This window comes from Miscanthus floridulus, chromosome 5, assembly GCF_019320115.1.
Source record: "Miscanthus floridulus cultivar M001 chromosome 5, ASM1932011v1, whole genome shotgun sequence".
In the NCBI taxonomy this organism is placed as follows: domain Eukaryota; kingdom Viridiplantae; phylum Streptophyta; class Magnoliopsida; order Poales; family Poaceae; genus Miscanthus; species Miscanthus floridulus.
Window position 1 is genome coordinate 21304706 of NC_089584.1, and position 23580 is coordinate 21328285.

Here is a 23580-nt window from a genome sequence, read left to right on the forward strand (position 1 = left end):
AGCGAAGCGGAGGCCCGTCGCCGGAGACTTGATTCTCTTGTAAGCCGCCATAGGCGTGTAACCCAAAACTCTTGAGATAGTGAGATTGTTGCTGGCTGGTGCCCGTGGTTTTTCCCCTTCACATCGGAGGGGTTTTCCACGTTAAATCGTGTGTCTCCTCTGTGGCTTGATCCTTTACTTCATATTCTTATACGTCGTTCGTAACACCGACGAGGTGAAATCGCGCGGCGCGGAGGCGGTAGCCCTTGGGCGCTCGGTGATTGGGAAAACTGAATAGACGTGCTGCATCTGCTCGCTTTCCATATGGGCTTCGTAAAGGAATGAGTACGCAGCCCAACAGCCCCAGGCACGGTCCAACTGATAACTACGACGCTTCTTGCCTTCGTCGTCCTCGGTAAGTCCAGTTCGGTCATTGCAGAAACAGCCAACGCCACAAGTGTCGAGTGCATTACGAGTCTGGCCGCCGGGGGTGGGTGGGGGCTCGCCGGCAGAAACCGGACGGGCCACGAGGCGTTTGCGAGCGCCTCCGGTTTTGGGAGGATGAGCTGGCGTATAGATGATTCATCCATCAAGGTGAGTCATCTCGCCACCATTGCATGCAGATCGAGTTTTTTTTTTTTTGCATGTTTTGATCCCCATTCCTGGTGTCTTGCGCTGCCAATTCCGGCGTACGGAGACTACGGACCGTGGAGGTTCCTGGAAATCCTCCGAAAGAGATCCAAGACCTGCTGTGTAGAGAGAGAGGGATCCTGATCCAAAAGCTGCATTGTTTCCTCATCTGCGATGGTTGATTTGTCTGTCGACCTGCAATTTACGAGCACACGACAGTAGATAATGTGATCTTGATTAATTTTATAATTTGTTTGGACCTGATTTATCACACAAATCGTGTCGTGAGAGTCCATGCCGTTTCTAAGATGATTTTTGGCGGCCATTACATCGGTTTCGAATTTCGATTAGGTTACTGATTAAGATCTTGCCCCACTGCTTTACCTAATTCACAAACCATAACACTGGTCGCCGTACTAATTATTGATGCAGAGTGTCTCGCAGATGGCTGGGAAGAGGCCAAGGCAGTTGCTCCAACCACGCGTCGCGACGAAGGGCCCTAGGCAGCAGGCTGAGACCCAAGCTGAGACGAGCCAACACCAAGCGGAGGAGAAGATCACCGTTGCCATCAACGCCAACCTCCTACAATGTTGTGTATGCTCCTGTCCATTGACGCCGCCCCTTTTCTAGGTATGGATGTGCGGAATCAATCTCTCATGTTCAATGCTCCTCTCTCATGTTCAATGCTCCAGTGCGACCTTGCAGTTTTTCGAAGTTGCCGATTTATTATAGAGCAAAGCTAAACATCACTCAAGTGATTCAAAGTCTCTCCACTCTCAAACTTTTCTGCCCAATCTAAGAATGTCGTGTGGTCTTCTTCCCTAACTTCGGCAAGGTTAGGGTTAGGGTTCAGGGTTTGGAGGCTTACCTGAATCCATTGGGCATGGGGGCGGTGTGGCGTCAGGCAGCGGTGGCATTGTCGGTCATGTGGTTGGGGAAGGCGGTTGGCGGGGAAAGGGTGTGGGTGCGATAGAGATAGCCAGCGACCTCCACCGGTTTAGGCCCTGTTTGGTTGGGCTTTTGGCTTTGGCTTTTGGCCCCAAAAGCCAAAAGCCCAACCAAAGGGGCTGCTTTTGGAGGGCGCTTTTTCAGAAGCAGCTGCTTTTCCGTAGTTCATTTTTAAAAGCTGGGTTGACCCTGCTTTTGGCTTTTGGCTTTCTGCTTTTCGAAATTGGTGGAATAAAAAGCTCTTCCATAGTTGTTTCAAGAGAGATAAAGATAAAAGGTATATTTTATACTTGTTTAACCAAACAGCTTTCAGCTTTTCTATAGCTCACAGCCCACAGCAGCTTTTCCACAGCTCACAGCTCACAGCAGCTTTTTCCCACAGCCACAGCTCAACCAAACAGGGCCTTAGTGTGACAGCGGTCAGAGGTGGGGGTGGGGCACCACTAGAGCCTGGCGGGAGGCGGTTGCGGCGGGGGTGCTCGAGTGGACATGAAGAAGACGGCAAGGAGGATGCACATCTGATGGATTTAGGATCGGGCAATGGGAGCGAGCATCGTATTCAGGGTCGAGTGGGGGCCGAGGAAGAAGTAGATAAGACGGGAAAGAGAGATTTCATTTGGGTCCTCCATTTTATATCTACTAGGTAGCGTGCCCGTGCGTTGCTACAGGACAACTAAACTTTTGTACTAAAAATATGGGATCGCATGATAAGATAACAATACTATGAAATTAAATATCAATGTTAAAGTGATATTTAATCCAAAAAGCAAAGTTCATAAAATTAACATAGTCACGGAGAGTGCAGCGTCGTATGTTCACCAACTCTACTATATAGATCTTTTTCCGTGCGTTGCAACGGAAACAAATAATGCCCTAATTATTTAAACATGAACGTGTTCTATTGTTAAAAACAATAATGGGAGCGTGATGTTCGGAATGTCAATATTATAAATTGAATTTTGTGCATGGCTAAAATTCTCATCGATGGTTTGCAATCATGAAGGTATGCATTCATAGTATTGTTGGTATATTCCTAATGGAAGCAAATACAAAGAATGGAAACTGAAAGGAGGAAGCCAACACCCAAGATTAGTAATATGGTCTCACTGATTAAAAGTACAATCAACTTAAAAACTAACATATTTACGTCAAAAAAACATAAAAACTAACATAATATATTAGGCATGTTTGTCATACTTGAAGAGTGATATTTTATGAGTGATGTGTCCAAGCATTTTTAATACAATAGATACTCTTCTCTGTTAAATGAACTTAGCGGTTCTATGCCAGTTAATATAGCTCCAAACAACTCAATGACAAGTTTTTGTGATTGGATGGCATAGTACATTTTATATAAATAATTAAAAGGAAAATTGTCCATGGATTTTCATTCTTTGGTATTCAGTAGCTAATTAGACATATATTGCACAGTAAGATGTGCTGACCTGACAATGACAAGCTGCTTTTCGACCAACTTATCCAAAGTCAAGTGCTCAAAGTAACACAAATTACAGCAATGCAAACTGAAAATGCAAAGAGCTTGAGCACTGAAGAATGTGCATGGAAGTTCTCTACAAAGGGTACCTAGTTGTTTCCTCCTCTTTGATTTCTCTCTTTACTTAGATGAACATGCTAATATTTTCATGAATAGTAACATCATACCTGCAAAAATAGTATCTGTCAATGGCGTGACAAAGAGATCAGTCATTGATTTTTTCCAGGGAATAAAGGCCTACCAATCAAAATCTTTGCAAAAATGCAACCAATGCTCCACATATAAAATTATAGCAGGCAGCGATACCTAGCTCAAATTGCATATATTATATTATTTAAAACTAAAAATTGAATATATTAGAGAATAGAGGACGTATGAGCACCGTAAAAACTCAGATTGCACATATTACATTGTTTAAAACTGAAAAGTTGATAAAATATTTAAATCTGAAACTTGGAAATTCAGACTGCAAGATGACCAGGAGATAAACAGCACAACACTAAGAAAATAATGATGGCCTGAAGTTTCATGGACACAGATAAGAAAATCAGAGAATGTTCAATTCTGCACATTCAACATTATAACTGAATTTTTTAACTCAACATTATAACTGAATTGAAGCCACATACTTGATAATACTGCATTGCTTCATATGTGTTCAATTTTGAAACAAAATCAACATGTGCTATATTGCAAACTAACTGTAAGCCTATATGTTTCTATCCAAAACCAGTACAGATTGAGGTTGAAAATCTATAGCTTCCAGCTAAGAAGGAAATCAATAAAATTAGCACACAAGTGGACAAGCAGAACGTGAATCATATGTATACTTTGCTTGAGTACACCTTAATAAATTTCACATGGTTACTAATAATAACTCAGTACACTAAACACTTCATAATCCTAAGCTTAGGTTAGCATCTAATACCTTCAATTTTGACACACACTGCCTTTAGTATGGACACTGGACCATAGATAAACATAGAAAATTTATTGTGATTATAAGAAAGGAGCATAACCGTTTATCTCTTGGCCATTTCCAAGAGCAAATTCATACAGGTCACCGCTGTTATAGCTAGAATAAAAAAACTAATCCATCAGTGAGTGCCCCCTACAGCATATCAAGCCTTTTAGCTAAATGAGAGAAGAAAAAAAGAGAAAAGTGATGCTACAGGTGAAGTATCAAGTAGTGCTTTAATCAGACATGAAAAGTCAAACAAGATACTGAATCTATAAAGATCGTAATGCCAAGCAGCTAGCACACTTCTTCTGCATAGCTATCTTAATTGGTTCGAGTTAAGGCATATCCGTATATATGTAGCACCCATGAGAAAATCCCTTTCAAGCTACATCACTGAAAAATCAATGTGTAAAATGCAGTAAGGCTAAAAATATACAGATCAGATACAACCACCTGGCCAATGAAGCCCAAAAAGAAGATCAGACCTAAGAAATAATATTAAATAAAAGAAAATTCAAGTATCCATGGTGTGTTTCAACAAATTAACATTCAAGAATTGTAAACAGGTATATATATCAGTTCAGTTGACCTAAGTTAAAAGGATAATTTTCTATACGCCCTTGTTCTAGATCCCTAAAATGACACTGAAAAATGCATGCTCATATCATGCCCTACCCCCTTAATCAACTGATTGTTGTTGTGTAAGCTGGGTTAGTTTGATAAATACTACTAAAACTGCCAGTGACACTTGCAGGGCAGGAACAACACACAATAATATTTGCCCCGTTATGAATTCCATTTTAGTTAACTACAGCAGAACTTTCAAAAATTAAACACACAAAATTGTTAATGCTTACCGTAGCACCACTGCACATTACAGAGGTAAAATTCAATACAACAAATTAGAAGTGACATGTGAGCATTCTTTAAAATAGATATACTTATGTAATAGTATCATGTCAATACAATGTCAATACATATACTGCCTGGATACAAAATTCATTAGAGCCCAAAGAATACTTCTAAATGAATATTCACCATCACAAACTGAGCCTTAAAAATAATCTAATTTGCTACGGACTGAACCACATGCATGTCAAAGCTAAATTTCCAGTGACTGAACAATGCGCATACAAGTAAATTCTTCAGGACGCCCCATTCATTCCTAAGCTGAAAGCAGGGGCAGTACTGATTTTTTTTACTGGACAATGCGCATAAAAGTAAATTCTTCAGGAAGCCCCATTCATTCCTAAGCTAAGAGCAGGGGCAGTACAAGTAAATTCTTGGTGCAGTAGCAGTGTGCCACCAAGGATAACAAGTGGGGACAAGAAGTGGTTATCCATTAAGCGATCTAAACATGACAGTTTGATTTTGGAGAAAAGGGTTAACTTCTATCTAACATACTATTATCTATAAAATATTCGTCCAATGGAACTTACAGAAATGTCATGGACAGAGTGCTAGTTTTGGTGGCTTTGCCGCTGCTATGTCCAAGCTTCCTGTTTGGGTAATTAAAAGGTCCTAATATAGCTAGAGGGGGATGAATAGCCTATTTAAAAAATCTACAAATCAACTAGAGCAATTTGATTAGTATGCCAAATAGCGAAATGAAAACTTGCTCTAGCTCTACAAGGGTTGCAAGCCACCTATCCAACAATTCTAGTTTCAATAATTACTAGGCGCATAACTTGCAATGTTACTACTCACTAAGAGCTTTCAATCTTGCTACTCTAAAGAGATCCACTAGATGAACTTAAAATAACAAAGCAAGCTCTCAATTCTAATTACACTAAAGAGCTTGCCACAACTAGTTTGTAAGAATATAAATGAGTGAGTAGGGTGATTATATCGTCGTGTAGAGGAGTGAACCAATCACAAGATGAATACTAAATCAATCACCGGGAGAATGCCAAAGGGCAAGACACAACCAATTTTCTCTCGAGGTTCACGTGCTTGCCAACACGCTACATCCCTGTTGTGTCGACCAACACTTGGTGGTTCGATGGCTAAGAGGTGTTGCACAAACCTCGTCCACACAATTTGGACACCACAAGAACCTACCCATAAGTGAGGTAACTCAATGACACGAGCAATCCACTAAAGTTACCTTTCGGCGCTCCGTCGGGAAAGGTACAAATCCCCTCACAATCACCGAAGATGGCCACGAACAATCACCGACTCATGCCAATCCTCCTCCGCTGCACCAAGCTGTCTAGGTGGTGGCAACCACCAAGAGCAACAAGTGAATCCCGCAGCAAAACATGAACACCAAGTGCCTCTAGATGCAATCACTCAAACAATGCACTTGGATTCTCTCCCAATCTCACAATGATGGTGAAACAATGATGGAGATGAATGGAAGGACTTTGGCTAAGCTCACAAGGTTGCTATGTCAATGCAAATGGCCAAGAGAGTGAGCTTGAACCGGCCATGGGGCTTAAATAGAAGCCCCCACGAAATAGAATCATTGTACCCCTTCACTGGGCACTAATCGGGGTGACCGGACGCTCTAGTCATGTTGACCGGACGCAGGACCCAGTGTTCAGTCGCCCGATGACAGCCATGTGTACCTCTACGTTCAACCACAGCCAGCCAATCTCAACGGTCGAGACACGATCGGACACAGCGGCAGAAGTGACCGAACACTAAACCCCCTGCATCTGGTCGTTTACAGTAAGCTCCTAGAGACGACAAATCTTGACCGGACGCGTCCGGTCAGTCTCCTTGATCTCAGTATTGCTACATCGGCTCTGACCGGATGCTGCCTTCTAGCGTCCGATCAGTCCGAGACCTAGCGTCCGGTCACAAGACCGACACCAGGTCTTCACTGCCATGCCTGACCGGACGCGCCAGTCCCCTGAGACCAGCGTCCGATCACTTTGTGAAACAGCGAGACTGACCCTTTTTCATCTCTATCTTCTTCACCCTTGCTCAAATGTGCCAACCACCAAGTGTATCACCTTGTGCACATGCGTCAGCATATTTTCACAAATATATTCAAGGGTGTTAGCACTCCACTAGATCCTAAATGCATATGCAATGAGTTAGAGCATCTAGTGGCACTTTGATAACTGCATTTCGATACGAGTTTCACTCCTCTTAATAGTATGGCTATCAATCCTAAATGTGATCACACTCACTAAGTGTCTTGATCACTAAAACAAAATGGCTCCTACAATTTATACCTTTGCCTTGAGCCTTTTGTTTTTCTCTTTCTTCTTTTCCAAGTTTAAGCATTTGATCATCACCAAGCCATCACCATTGTCATGATCTTCACCATTGCTTCATCACTTGGAGTAGTGCTACCTATCTCATGATCACCTTGATAAACTAGGTTAGCACTTAGGGTTTCATCAATTAACCAAAACCAAACTAGAGCTTTCAATCTCCTCCTTTTTGGTAATTGATGACAACCCTTACACAAATATATGAATTAAAGTTCAATTGAATCCATGTTGCTTGCCCAAGCATATTTACCATGTGTAAAGGATTATGGACAAGTTTCTTGAATTCCAAATGGTAGCAATTGCTCCCCCTACATATGTGCTAAGAGTTTGAATTATAGCTTGCATATATGCTTAGATAAGAAATATAGGAGATAATTTCTACCAAATGATGCTAAGGTATAAGAGATGGACCTTTGAAGTGTGATACCAATCGGAGTGCACCAATATACCATCCTGAGCATCATTAATATCTAGACATACACAAAAACTATAATACCACATGAGATCAACATTAGAAGTATGGGTCTAGTTTCCATAAGAAGAACATAAGTCTAGTTACTTTAGCTCAATATCACTTGGAAACTCTTGAGATGAAATCATTAGATAACCTATGCATGCTAGATTTTCATTTCATCATTCCAATCTTACAATTAGCATACACCACACAAGCATGAATATTGAACTTTAAAACTTGTGCCATGCAAGCAAACATATGTAATGCACATTCAACATGAGCTTGCTCCCCCTATTTGTATGCTCAAAATTTTAATTGATCCCTTTCCTTTGTCATATCTTATCTCTCCCCTTTGTTCCTTTGTTGTCTTTTCACTATCTTTGTACACTATTTCTCCCCCTTTGTCATCAATGACCATAAAGGCTTAAAGTATAGATGGGTTAGGATTATCAATGTCAACAATTTGCACAAAAGGTGAGCTCAAATTATAGATTGGTTGGGGAGAAACCATGTGAAATGAGGATCATTTTTTCAATTTGGTTCAATCTAGATTACTTGCAAAAGATATTTAGCTCGGTTTGATCCAAGGACAAGCTTCTTCACACCTCCAAATAAGGGTTATCTTGTACCATGTTGAGTTAAACACTTGTAGCTTATTTTCTAGATCAAACACTAGTTTTACAAGCCCACAAACATGTCATATGCTACCACTAGATCATTTCAAACATACAAGCAATAGTGGTACCATACAAGCATTAAATTCATTTGATTTTCATAAATGAGCCTAGGATATGATAGGAATGACTAGATGCACTAAATAAGTCCTTAGCAATGGATGGATGACATGTCAATCAATTTTACCTTGCTTTGCTCGAAGGAGAGGCATGTCATATAATGGGGGTGCATCAACACATATTTGAGAAGTCAAGTATGTTCAATTCATTTCTTAGCTTGCAAAACCTCTTTTCATCAAGTGGCTTGGTGAAGATATCGGCAAGTTGATCTTCGGTGCCCACACTCTCAATGCAAATGTCCCCTTTTTGTTGGTGATCTCTTATGAAGTGATGGTGAACATCAATATGCTTTATTCTTGAGTGTTGAACCGGGTTGTTGGTGAGCTTTATGACACTCTCATTATCACATAGCAATGGCACTTGCTTGAATTTAATTCCAAAGTCACTCAAAGTAGCCTTCATCCAAAGTAATTGAGCACAACAACTATCGGCTGAAATGTACTCTGCTTCAGCGGTTGAAAGTGCTACACTATTTTGCTTCTTTGATGACCAAGACACAAGTGATCTTCCTAATAGTTGACATATGCCCGATGTGCTCTTTCTCTCAACTTTGCATCCCGCATAATCGGAGTCTGAATATCCAATTAACTCAAATCTTGCTCCTTTGGGATACCACAATCCAACATTTTGTGTATGCTTCAAGTACCTCAATATTCTCTTTGTTGCCTTCAAATGACTTTCTCTTGGTGAGGCTTGAAATCTAGCACACATACATACACTAAACATCACATCCGACCTTGATGCGGTCACATAGAGTAGGCTTCCAATCATAGACCGATACATCTTTTGATCCACCATGTTACCACTAGCATCACTATCCAAGCTTCCACTTATCCCCATTGGTGTACTAATAGCTTTACTATCATCCATTCCAAACTTTTGAGCATGTCCTTGATATACTTGCCTTGACTCACAAATATGCCATTCTTCATTTGCATGATTTGAAGACCAAGGAAGTAGCTAAGCTCTCCAATCATGGACATCTCAAACTCACTTGCCATCATCTTGCCAAACTCCTCACAAAAATCTTGATTTGTTGACCCAAAAATGATATCATCAACATAGATTTGCAATACAAACAAGTCATTTCCAAGCTTCTTGGTGAAGAGAGTGGTGTCAACCTTTTCCATCTTGAATCTCTTAGAGAGTAGGAAGTCCCTCAATCTCTCATACCATGCTCTAGGTGCTTATTTTAATCCATACAAAGCTTTTCTCAACTTGTAAATATGGTTGGGTTTTTTTTCATCTTCAAAACCAAGAGGTTGCTCAACATACACAAGCTCATTGATGTACCCATTGAGAAATACACTCTTCACATCTATTTGGTACAACTTGATATTGTGGGCACAAGCATAGGCTAACAAGATCCTAATTACTTCCAATCTTGCAACCGGGGCATATGTTTCTCCAAAGTCAAGACCTTCAACTTGAGTGTAACCTTGAGCCACTAATCTTGCTTTGTTCCTTATTACTATCCCATCTTGATCTTGCTTGTTTCGAAAGACCCATTTGGTTCCTATCACATTATGATCCTTAGGCCTCTCAACTAACTCCCATACTTAGTTTCTTGTGAAGTTGTTTAGCTCTTCATGCATAGCATTGACCCAATCAACATCCTTCAAAGCTTCATCTATCTTCTTAGGTTCAATAGATGACACAAATGAGAAATGTTCACAAAATGAAGCCAATCTTAATCTAGTTTGCACACCTCTTAAAATATAACCAATGATAGTATCCAAGGGATGATCTCTTGCAACATTGGTTGGTTGAAGCACTTGCACTTGATTGCTTGCATTTGATAGATCACTTGGTTGAGATGATGAACTAGTCATTTGTTGTTGATCTTGCACTTTGTCATCACTAGTTCTTGCTTGAACTTGATCATGAGAACCACTAGCTTGCATATTTGAGTTAGAGAGCACTTGATTCTTGTCATCTTCAACATCAATCACCTCTCTAGGCCTTATATCACCAATGTCCATGTTCTTCATTGCATTGACCAATTGAGTGCCTCTTACATCATCTAGATTCTCATCTTCCTCTTAGGAACCATTTGTTTCATCAAACTCCACATCATAAACCTCCTCAAGAGTACCACTAGCCAAATTCCAAACTCTATAAGCTTTGCTAGTAGTGGAGTAACCAAGCAAGAAACCTTCATCACATTTCTTTTTAAACTTGCTTAATCTAGTGCCTTTCTTCAATATGTAGCATTTACAACCAAAAACCCGAAAGTATGCTATGTTGGGCTTTCTTCCATTCAAAAGCTCATAAGGTGTCTTCTCCATGATGGGGTGACAATAGAGTCGGTTGCTATAATAGCAAGCCGTATTGATTGCTTTGGCCCAAAATGAATGACTCATATTGTACTCACTCAACATTGATCTTGCCATGTCAATCAAAGTTCTATTCTTCCTTTCAACTAAGCCATTTGATTGAGGAGTGTACTTGGTCGAGAATTGATGTCTAATTCCAAATTTATCACACAACTCATCAATTCTAGTGTTCTTGAATTCACTACCATTGTCACTTCTAACTTTCTTGATGGTTGTTTCAAACTCATTATGAATGTCCTTGACAAATGATTTGAATGTTGCAAACACATCACTCTTGTCAACAAGAAAGAATACCCATGTGTATCTAGTGAAATCATCCATAATCAGCAAATCCATATTTGTTTCCACCAATGCTTGTGTATGTGGTTGGTCCAAATAAGTCCATGTGCATCAACTCAAATGCCTTAGATGTGCTCATCATGCTCTTCTTAGGATGTGTGTTACCAACTTGCTTTCTGGCTTGACATGCACTACATAGCTTATCCTTCTTAAATGTGACATCTTTCAAGCCTCTAACTAAGTCATGCTTAATCAACTTGTTCAATTGTTTCATTCCAACATGACCAAGCCTTCTGTGCCATAACCAACCCATGCTAGACTTAGTAATCAAACATGTTGTCAATTGAGCTTCTCTAGCATTGAAATCAACCAAGTATAGATTTTCATATCTAAATCCTTTGAATATCAAGTTAGAGCCATCTACACTTATAATCTCTACATCATCCACACCAAATATGCACTTAAAACCAAGATCATACAATTGAGCTACCGACAAAAGGTTGAAGTTCAAGCTCTCTACTAGTAGCACATTAGAAATGCTCAAATCATTGGATATTATAATCTTACCAAGCCCTTTGACCTTGCCATTCCCATTATCACCAAATGTGATACTATTAATCCCATTGCTCTTATTTTCATTGATTGAATTGAATATTCTTGAATCATTAGTCATATGTTGTGTGCACCTACTATCAAGCACCCAATGCCTTCCTTCGGCTTTATAATTGACCTACAAAAGAAGATCAATTCTTTTTAGGTACCCAAACTTGCTTGGGTCCTTGAAGGTTAGTTACAAAGGTCTTTGATACCCAAATGGCCTTCTTCTTTGGGCCCACAATTGGTGTACCAATGAATTTAGCCTTTACACCACTGGCACCCTTAACAAGTATGTAACAAGAATCAAATTTAATTGAGGATACATTAGGTAGCTTCTTCTTGTTAATCTTGCAATATTGCTCTACATGCCCAACTTGCTTGCATCTATTACAAAACTGATCATTGCCCTTCACAAAGTTAACTTTGGGAGTGACAAAGACCGCCTTGCCTTTCTTGGAGGTATAGCCTAATCCCTCTTTATTGAAAGAAAACATTTGGCTACCCAAGCACTTTAGCAAGCGGGCATCTCCACCATAGGCATTGCCTAAGGCACGAGTGAGCTTGTTCACCTTCTTCTTGAGGGTCTTATTTTCCACCATTAATGAGGCATCACAAGTGAGACCATCACTCAAAGGTGAAGTAGAAGTAGTAGTGCTACAAGAAGTGTTAGTGGGAGCAACTATAATGGGTTTATAAAAAGATTCATCAATAAGATCACATGTTAGTCCCATATCACAAGACACGATCACTTGCTCCTTCTTGGCCTCCTCCTTCTTGACTTGCTCGGCAAGAGAGGAGTGAGCTTTTTCAAGCTTAGAGTGAGCTTTGCCAAGCTTCTCATGGGCTTCCATTAGCCTCTCATGAGTGGCATTGAGCTCATCAAAAGATTGCTCAAGAAATTTGACTTTCTTGTTCAATTCTTTGCACTCCTTTCTCTTCATCTCAAAGAAAATGTGCACTTGCTCACACATGTCCATGAGCTCCTCCTTGGAGTACTCTTTGTCATCATCATCACTCCTACAAGCATCACTTTCACATTCATCATCATCACTCACATCATACTTTACCTTGGTAGGCTTTGCCATGAGGCATGTCGATGGAGTGTCGAAGATGGAGGGCTTGTTGTTGATGGCGATGTTTGCTAGTGCTTTCTTGATAGATTTCTTGTCATCATCACTAGAGTCATCACTATCCGAAGAGCCATCACTATCCCAAGTGACCACATAGCCTCCACCCTTCTTCTTCTTTTGGAAGGTCATTCTCTTCTCCTTCTTCTCCTTCTTTTCTTTCTTATCCTTCTTGTGCTTCTTCTTCTCATCCTCATCTTTGTCACTATTGTAGGGACAATTTACTACAACGTGATCGGAGCTCTTGCAATTATAGCATCTTCTCACATATTCTTTGCTTTTGGTGTGATCTCTTCTCTTTCTTGCACCATAGTCCTTCTTCTTCATAAATTTTCCCATCTTGCGTACAAGGAGGGCCATAGCTTCATCATCAATATCACTAAGATCATCATCATCACTTGATTCTTTCTTGGACTTGCCCTTGTTCTTGGATGACGACGAGCTAGCCTTGAATGCTATACTCTTCTTCTTCATGTCTTCTTCTTCCTTCTTGTCATCCTTGTCATCCCCCTCCCTTTCCACATGGTATGTCTCTTGGGTCATGACATCACCTAGTACTTGGTTAGGGGTAATCTCCTTCAATCCTTCTTTTATGATTAGCAATCTCAACATCTCAAATCTTGGAGGTAGGCATATCAAGAACCGATGAGAGACATCATCATCCTTGATCTTCTCTTCCAAGGCCTTCAAGTCATTTACAATCACTTGCAACTGATGGAACATTTCTAGAATGCTCTCATCTTCCTTCATCTTGGAACTTGTCAACTTATCCTTGAGAATGTACAACTTAGCACTCTTCACCACCGGTGTGCCCTTATATGTTTTCTCCAATCTCCTCCACACCTCATTTGCTCTTTCACAATCCTTGATTTGCTCAAATACCTTGGAATCAATGACATTGTATATGGTGTTGAGAGCCATTGTATTGCATTGCTTATTGGTCTTGTCTTGGTTGATGGGATCATCAGGATCAATGATAGCATAGTCATTCTCAGTCACCTCCCATACTTGATCATTTATTGAACCAAGATACATCCTCATCTTTCTCTTCCAATAATCATAGCATGTGCTATCAAAGAACGGTGGTTTGCCCCCCACATAGTTGAACACAACTTGAGCCATAATTTAACACTGAGGTTGTTAAGCCTTCAATCAAATGGTGACCATGGCTCTGATACCACTTGAAAGGTCCTAATATGGCTAGAGGGGGTGAATAGCCTATTTAAAAAATCTACAAATCAACTAGAGCAATTTGATTAGTATGACAAATAGCGAAATGCAAACTTGCTTTAGCTCTACAAGAGTTGCAAGCCATCTATCCAACAATTCTAGTTTCAATGATTACTAGGCACACAACTTGCAATGTTACTACTCACTAAGAGCTCTCAATCTTGCTACTCTAAAGAGCTCCAATAGATAAACTTAAAATAACAAAGCAAGCTCTCAATTCTAATTACACTAAAGAGCTTACCACAACTAGTTTGCAAGAATATAAATGAGTGAGTAGGGTGATTATATCGTCGTGTAGAGGAGTAACCAATCACAAGATGAATACTAAAACAATCACTGGGAGAATACCAAAGGGCAAGACACAACTAATTTTCTCCTGAGGTTCACGTGCTTGCCAACACGCTATGTCCCCGTTGTGTCGACCAACACTTGGTGGTTCGGCAGCTAAGATGTGTTGCACAAACCTTGTCGACATAATTTGGACACCACAAGAACCTACCCACAAGTGAGGTAACTCAATGACACGAGCAATCCACTAGAGTTACCTTTCGGCGCTCCGCCGGGGAAGGTACAAATCCTCTCACAATCATCAGAGATGGCCACGAACAATCATCGACTCATGCCAATCCTCCTCCACTGCACCAAGCCGTCTAGATGGTGGCAACCACCAAGAGCAACAAGTGAATCCTGCAGCAAAACACGAACACCAAGTGCCTCTAGATGCAATCACTGAAACAATGCACTTGGATTCTCTCTCAATCTCACAATGATGATGAAACAATGATGGAGATGAGTGAGAGGACTTTGGCTAAGCTCACAAGGTTGCTATATCAATGCAAATGGCCAAGAGAGTGAGCTTTAACCAGCCATAGGGCTTAAATAGAAGCCCCACGAAATAGAGCCATTGTACCCTTCACTGGGCACTGATCGGGGTGACTGGACGCTCTAGTCATGTTGACCGACTGCAGGACCCAGTGTCTGGACGCCCGATGACAGCCACATGTACCTATGCGTTCAACCACAGCCAGTCGATCTCAACGGTCAAGACACGACCAGATGTTGCGGCAGAAGTGACCGGACGCTGACCCCCCAGCGTTTGGTCGTTTACAGTAAGCTCCCAAAGACGACAAATCTTGACCGGACGTGTCCAGTCGACCTTGACAGGACGCAGCCAGCGTCTGGTCAGTCTCCTTGATCTCGGTACTGCTACATCGGCTCTGACTGGATGCTGGCTTTTAGCATTTAGTTAGTCTGAGACCCAGCGTCCGGTCACAAGACCGACGCCAGGTCTTCACTGCCACGCCTGACCAGACGCGCTGGTCCCCTAAGACCAGCGTCCGATCACTTTATGAAACAGCGAGACTGGCCCTCTTTCATCTCTATCTTCTTCATCCTTGCTCAAATGTGCCAACCACCAAGTGTATCACCTTGTGCACATGTGTCAGCATATTTTCACAAATATTTTCAAGGGTGTTAGCACTCCACTAGATCCTAAATACATATGCAATGAGTTAGAGCATCTAGTGGCACTTTGATAACTGCATTTCGATATGAGTTTCACTCCTCTTAATAGTATGGCTATCAATCCTAAATGTGATCACACTCACTAAGTGTCTTGATCACTAAAACAAAATAGCTCCTACAATTTATACCTTTGCCTTGAGCCTTTTGTTTTTCTCTTTCTTCTTTTCCAAGTTTAAGCATTTGATCATCACCAAGCCATCACCATTGTCATGATCTTCACCATTGCTTCATCACTTGGAGTAGTGCTACCTATCTCATGATCACCTTGATAAACTAGGTTAGCACTTAGGGTTTCATCAATTAATCAAAACCAAACTAGAGCTTTTAGTAATGAATGTTGTTCATGCAAATCACAAAAAAAATAGAATGTTGTTCCTGCAAATACAATAGAAAATAGTCTTCATGTCATCTATGAGTGTGGTTTGATTGGAACATACACTTAATGGCAATGTTAGTGAAACCTTTTTTTCTAGAAATAAATTGATACTTCATAACTATACAGTCAGATATACAAAACAACTCTAAATGTTGCTTCTTAATATAGTTTCAGGTGCCTTCTCTACTTATCCACGAACATAACATATGATACATGGTAATGGAATCATCAGCACACATTGCAGTAGCTGCCAAGAAAAATTTGGGATCCAAGGAACACGTCAGTGAACCGACACCATGGGACGAGACCAAGGATCCGTGTGGACAGAAGGGATCCCGGCTCTGTGGCGAGCGATCCGTGAGAAGGAGAGAAGGAATGCAGAGATCTCGGTGAGGGAGCGGGGTTACCTGATCTGGATGGCCAATTTATAAATACTTACAAATTGGTGACATTGAGGTCATCCTTAATTAATTTCCATAGCGTTGTATCAAAATTAGATATGTCAGCTAGCTTAACCGCAATTGAGACGCATTAATGTTAGTCATTTACACTAAATAGAGAAGAATCAGATAAGGGCATGAGAGTTCCTAAAATAATGACTAAGTAAAACTGGGACAGGAAAACTGATTCTTCAAACAGCTAGCAATTAGTCATCCATACAGTGAGAGAGCAGGACTTTGTTTCGAAGCCTAAATGACATAATGTAAGAGCCCAGTCCAACCAACCATACCAAGTGACACGAATGAGCTAAGTTTAGTGATGGATTTGGGTAACAATGAAAAAATATATAGGAGACTGACACATAGGATTTGATATTTCCATACAAAAATAGTAGGGTTAGATGATAGAGATGAAGCAAACAGCTACAATACAAAATCAATGTAAACTTGGTAACCTGTTTGTCAATCTGTGGCGCTTTTTTTTCTTCATACATACCCCTCACCAGCCTTATGTGGAATCGACACATCCAGACAAACCCTACTGAACTAAACATATCCACGATCTCATTCTCTGTAACCTACAATTCACATACACACAATTGGCTTATCTGCTCTGGAGAAAGAAAAAGAAACTGGAACAGTGACCACTTAACCAAGCACTCTGTACTGTATATATCTAAACTCAGAAACTCTGTAGCTTCTCATGTTGCACCCCTGAAACAAATTTTCAGAAACTATTAAAATTAATGCCATGTATATTTAGAAAGTATTTTTGGCTTTCAGATTGTTGTTACCACTGACATTACAAAATGTAGAAGGAATAACCAGGGTACAAAGCAAAATTCTCCAAAGGTGCAATAATCTAAATGTCTGAACATTGAACCAAATCAAACAAGAGTTGAATGACTGGCATTGACTATCCCTTTTTGCTAACTGAAGCTAAGAACTTGTTCAATGACTATTGTCGTGTGCATAATTCTGAACACGGATCATCAACCAAAACTAAATTAAATTGCACAAATATGTACAAACGAAATCCGTATTATTAGCTATGATGGTAAGAACATGGCACTGCAGCCCACAATATTTTTCTCTCCAAGTAATTTTATGTGAGTTCGTTAGAGTACATCTCTCTACTGAGATGGTTTTCATGTTGGCAAAAAAAACAAGAAACCAAATAAAGTTTAGATTCATATATTTATCCACTTATGACTATTGCATAGCTCTGGTCAGCCTCTGGTTGGCCTGGAACAGAGATCACAGCTTTTCCATGCCTAGCTATGAGATGCAAGAACACTAACCCTGATGAAGACGTGTATTTTCCATGTCACAGAGAGACCCGTTAATGCTATTGACCTCTCTCCTACACATGATACAGTATGTTCCTCTTCACAAACTCATTTATACATGTCTTTTCTATCCACTTTCCCTTGCCACATGGCAAATGTGAAAAGCATAAAGTGTATGCCAGCCTATGTAATATTGACACATTGTCATGAGCTTTGTGTCCAATTTGTGATTTGTGAAGTAGCATGGGATATGTCTAGATGCCCAGGTTTTGTCTGCACTGCTGAGCTAATTGTTTGTTTAGGTGAGTTCTCTTGGCCTTTTATCAGGATGTAACTGTGTGCAGCATTTAGTCTAGACTTGCAAAGTTGCAACTATGTCACCTTCATTAGTTTATTTCATATAAAAATATCTAAGAGCTGGTAGTAGATTCTGCTAAAAAAACATGTATAATCACCTAGGCTCTTCGTCCTAATAGCTATAACTCAATAACCTATTCCCTTTATCTTTTTTTAGGATGCAACCGTGTCTATGCATTTAGTTGAGATTTGCTTTGGATAGCAGGTCCATCTCGAAATACTCTTGTTCCTTTTTTATAGAAGAGTATGGATGATGCTCTGATTGCTAAACTTATTGATTGTAAATAACCTTTTAAATTATCAAAGCCACCAGATAAGGAATAATAGTTTTTCTTTTTACTATCCATGTACTTTCCTATCATTTAAACACTGGCATTAGGCTTCTGCTTTGTGATTGTTGAGGCCGACTATTGCAAAGAAATGATAGCGTAGGGTCTTTCCAGTCAAGTTCGTTGCATGGTGGTTATGCTATACTGCTATTTCTTATACGTCAAAGGAGTACTTGGTGAAAGCATCCTTGATGGACACAGCAATATTTTTAGCTGTATAATTTGTCAATTACTTATGCCTAATGTTTCATATCAGTAAGGCAATTTTGCTTGTGCAGAGTGTAAAAACTATAAGGCATGTTATTGAAGGAGACAAGTAACAAAATAAATGGTAGCATGGGGGGGTTGGCACACCTGATGGCAGCAGTGAGCGATGGTGTAGGAGGCGTTGAAGAAGCTGGGGTCCGCCGTGACAGAGTCCTTGGAGTAGTTGCAGATTGCGAGGGCATGCAGGATGTGCGAGGCCTCCCCCGCCTGCTTTCTCTAGTTCTTGCTGCTTCCTCTAGTTTCGCTCAACGGGATGCGGCGTCACGGCCAGAACAAATAATCACAAACTCCTTTGTAACAGATAAGATCATAAATACCAGACCAAAGCTTTAGGAACATCAACTTCTACCCTCATCAGGTGCTTTATTCAGTCCAAACACGAGTCATATGTTTGAAAAAGTCATAGGATGTTTCAATTGCACAGTATACAAAATTTCCACATTTCAGATAGAAATGCTGACACTTTTTAAGGAGCGGTATTTGGATGAGCTTCTCATTCATTAAACAACACCTTTGACAAAGCAGTATGCTGCTACTTTGCTAGTCATATCACGAGCGTTGCAAGCTGGTTACGAGGTATATACAATATAGACAAAATCAGAAATCTGCAGCCTCGGTTTCCTATGGTTGACCCTCAGGTTCAGTCACAAAACATTCGGGGAAGATGGAGATGGAGACATAGGAGGGAGGACAAAGCGATGAGGGGATTCAGGTATCTGGTGGTGATGCTCTAGCGACCCAGATCCGAGAGAAGCTTGACCTCACACCGCAGATCCGTGGTCGCCGGCTTCCGACTAGTTGTATGGGGGCGAAAGCGAATGGGGCGCACCGTAGGGATGAAGGATGTTGCGCCACTACGGGGAGGGAGGAGCCACACCACGGGGCACGCTGCAGGGAGGGATGGAGAGCGGGGTGCCTGGAAGGGCGGAGCTCGTCGCGGAGGCGAACCCGAGCGAGCGGGCGCGGGCACAGGGCGGGGGCGTGCGGCAGCGGCGCGGCCACCTGTGGGCTGGCGCGGGCGGCGTCGGCGCGGACACCTACGGGCGGCGTCACAGCCAGCTCCGAGCGGACGCAAGGGGCGTCGCCGCGGCCAGCTGCGCGAGGGCGACAATTGGGGCGCTCCGATGTGGAGGCAGGCAGATTAATCGCAGGATCGAAGCTGAATCACGGAAGTGCTTTCCTTTTAGCTATTTCCTTTTGAATGTTGTCACAAGGGACGGGTGTCGGAGTGAGGCTGCGGGGGAACACATCAGGCAGGACGACGGACCACATGAGAATGTCGCACCAAAACGGTGTCCACTTTTTAGTCTTTTTAGTTGTGATGAGAGAGAAGAGCAAAAACACGAGTGATAGTTGCCTTTGAATCATTCGGTTGTTACCAAGATATACTCATTTATTTATTTGCTATCATTTTCATATCATCTTTTTATTTTATTCACCATGTTCCTCTGTATAGACTGTACCTTTTCTGTATCTTTGATTTATGTTTGCAACCTGAATTTTCCAGCTATCTGAATTTATAGTGTAGTCACATAAAAAAGTAAAAGAAATATAGGTTCAACATGTTTTTCATACTAATGGCCTCTTTGAAACGTAGGATATCTAAAATACAGGAATAAAAATACATGGAATTAAAGTTACATATCACTTGCTATCCTATAGGATTTGGAAATGCGAGAAAGTTTTTAATGCATTTGGATAGGGAAGTTTTTAAGAGGTTGGACCTCATGTTAGATTTCCTACTAAATTATTATGAATTGAGCCATTTCATAGGACTTTTATAGGATTTAAGAATATATGGCTAATCCTTTATTCTAAAGAGCCACGTAGTAAAAAATTCCTATAGGTTTACATCCTATAATTCCTTCATGAATTGTACTGGGTAAAGTTGCTTTGTTTGTAGAACCTGGTACCAATTCCATCCCTTTGATCGGCTTTTGACTTTTTTTTTAGCGAAAGCACTTTTGAAGCCCAACCAAATACACCCTAACGCACCCGCTGTCTAGTGTGTCTAGTTGTCTACTCCTTGGTGTAGTAACCATGACACTGTGAGCACTATCTTAATATCCATGTAGCACGAATTCTGAATAAACAAATTGGTATCATCACGAAAGGGACCATTTCATAGCAAAAGAAAGGGTTAAAATACATACTTGTCATAATTCCAAGTAACAATCCATATGAATTGCTCAGTGTCAAAAGTACTAGTAAAACCAGGGGTGAAGCTATGTTACCGTTAAGGGTGCAGATGCACCCAAAAAATATAAAAAAGTAGGTTTAATTAAAATTTCATCATATATATATTATTTATGACAAAAGTCTATACACTAAGTGCATCCCCTCTAATTTGTTCCAGCTGGTGAAAACCCCCGATGTTTCAGTTCTAGTGACACTCCCATTTTTCTTTTTGGTTGTCATGCACTGCACGAAAGGCCACGTCTCATGCTCAGGGTGCTGCACCGAGGGGTATGAGGACGATGAGGTCGAATGCCTCATGTGTCGTGAACCAGAGACGAACACCCGCTGCCGCGCGCCGTGGAGCACATCCTTGCCGGCCTTCACATGCCATGCCCGTTCCGGCAGCACGGGTGCGCCGAGATGGTCCCATACGGGTCGGAGCAAGCCCACAAGGCGTCGTGCGCCCACGTCCCGCGCCACTGCCCCATCTCCGGCTGCTCGGGCTACGCCGGCAAGCCCCTGCGCGAGCATGTCCTGCAGGACCACCCTGGCGTGGTCCACACGGTCGCCCCACCACGCGGCCTCACGCCACTAAGGCCTTCCGCAGTGTGAGCCGAGAGCGATGACCAGACAGGTGAGAGAAATTTAGAGCATCACTCCTACCACTGTGGCTGGCGATGTCTAAAACTAAGTGATGCTAGAAAAATCCGGAGCGGAGCATGTAGTTGCGCGGATGCCCAAACATTAAAGAAAGATTTCTTTTGTCGATGCTTCTGTGTTGGTGCTGTTCACCTCGGTTGCTGCGTGTGAGGAAGGGAGACCCGGAGAGGACAGAGGTAGAGGAAGGTGTGTGAATCTATTTTTTTTATTATTTCTTTTTTACTCTGTGGGTCTCACAAAATATTCCTGTGTATACACAACACTGCAGCTATCTAGGATTTGATTCCCTCTTCCTGAGGTGGTGGTCAAATTTTTTTTAAGCATAGAGTGGTGCCTTAAAACAATTAGGCCCCACGATCGGGATTTTGGCATCACCCAGCAAAGGTCACAGCGTGCGGAGCAGCCTAGCATCACTAGCAGACCCACATGATAATAATTAAAAAACCAAAGTCAGCACTTATTCTGTCCTTTCTATTCCTTCAGCTAGTACAGACTCTCTCTCTTCCCTCCATTGAAAAATGAAAATAGCACCAGCACAACTACTTGCGCCGCTCCCATTTTTTCCGGTGCAAGCATCGGTGTCTGAAGTGATGCTTCATCTTTCTTTCTGGCACCACTCTAGCTACACTTTGTGGAAGGCCTAAGGATGCGCGCGCACGAGCAGGCCCGCATGTTGAGGCTCAGCGACGGCGGCGCTGAGTTCCTGATCATCGTCGGAGAGTACAAGCAGCTGGGGCGCGCGCTGTCGGTGGTGCGTCTCGTGGGCAAGTCCGTGGACAAGCCGGATTTCAAGCACAGGATCGAGGTGGTCGGCGAGGCCGGCATGCTGTCGCCGTCCAGTGAGACCCTGGACGCCGAGCGGCTTGCGGAGCCGTACGAAGCGAGCCCGTTCCTGTTCGTCCCCAACGAGACCTGGGACTCTCCCGTGGACATCCTCGTGTTCATCGAGCTGAAATGAAGTCCCTGTTCGGAACGCTGTCGTTGGGATTTATTTTATCCTAATTATTTCCCACAATAATCTAGACTTAATTCGTTTTTTTCAGCTTATTTTTTCAGCCAGAACAATATTTTTCTCACAACAAATTAGCCGGAACAGTGTTTTAGTTTATTTTTTCAGCGAAGCGAACGGAGCTAAGGTTTATGAGCTGCCAGATCTGCGGTTGTCGTATTCAGTACTTGAGGTGGTGTTCGGTTCGGCCATTAATTACTCGGCATGATCTAATTACGCTGGTGACAGATTTTGTTACAGATTTGTGTTACTTATGTTTGTTTCAATTCGATTGTCATGGAAACCGATCCTGTGGAGCCGAAGAGAAGGACGAGACGACGATTGCCCTGTTCGCTTGGCATGATAAGCCATGGCTGAAAATACTGTGGATTAATTTGTTGTGAGAGAAAAATACTATTCATTAATTGAAAAAATAAGACTGCTAAGCGAACAGGACGGATGGTGCCAGCGTACCGAAGAAAACCTGTATTAGCTTACTCTGTTTCCACTGCGAGTGCTATATACCTTTTGCCTTTACATTTCCATTCCTCAACCACAAAAACAGCATCTGAATTCTGTCAGGTCTGTCTGCTACTTTGTCAAACACACTTAAATCAACCTTTTGCACATTCCATGGCAGTTCACCCGCTGAATCGGCGCTGCCAAAATTCGGCATACACTGTAGCATTTTATTTTTATTTGGTAATAATTGTTCAATCGTTGACTAATTAGGTTCAAAACGTTCGTCTCGTAAAGTACAACTAAACTGTGTAATTAGTTTTTGATTTCGTCAACATTTAGTACTCCATGCATGTACCACAAGTTTGATGTGATGGGAAATCTTCTTTTTGCATAGTGCCAAATTCTGGAATCAAGGGAACTAAACAAGGGCTATACATAGATTGCTGCATCAAACGCTACTGGCACTGCATTCATTTCCAATTCATGTAATTTAGCATGCTTCGATCGACTGGATATAGCCTAGTCGACCACACTGCAGTGGATACCATTCAAGACCACACAATTCACCCCTATAGCAAACAGATCCTACAAGGGTAGGCGGTAGGGATCCTATACTGCCGATTAGCCATTGTTCACATCCACAGTTCATTAGC

At 41.6% G+C, this 23580-nt stretch overlaps 1 pseudogene; it reads left to right on the forward strand.

Moving 5' to 3' along the window:
- Positions 1–424: 424 nt before the first annotated feature.
- LOC136451723 (E3 ubiquitin-protein ligase DIS1-like) lies at positions 425–22435 on the forward strand (annotated as a pseudogene).
- Positions 22436–23580: the final 1145 nt, after the last annotated feature.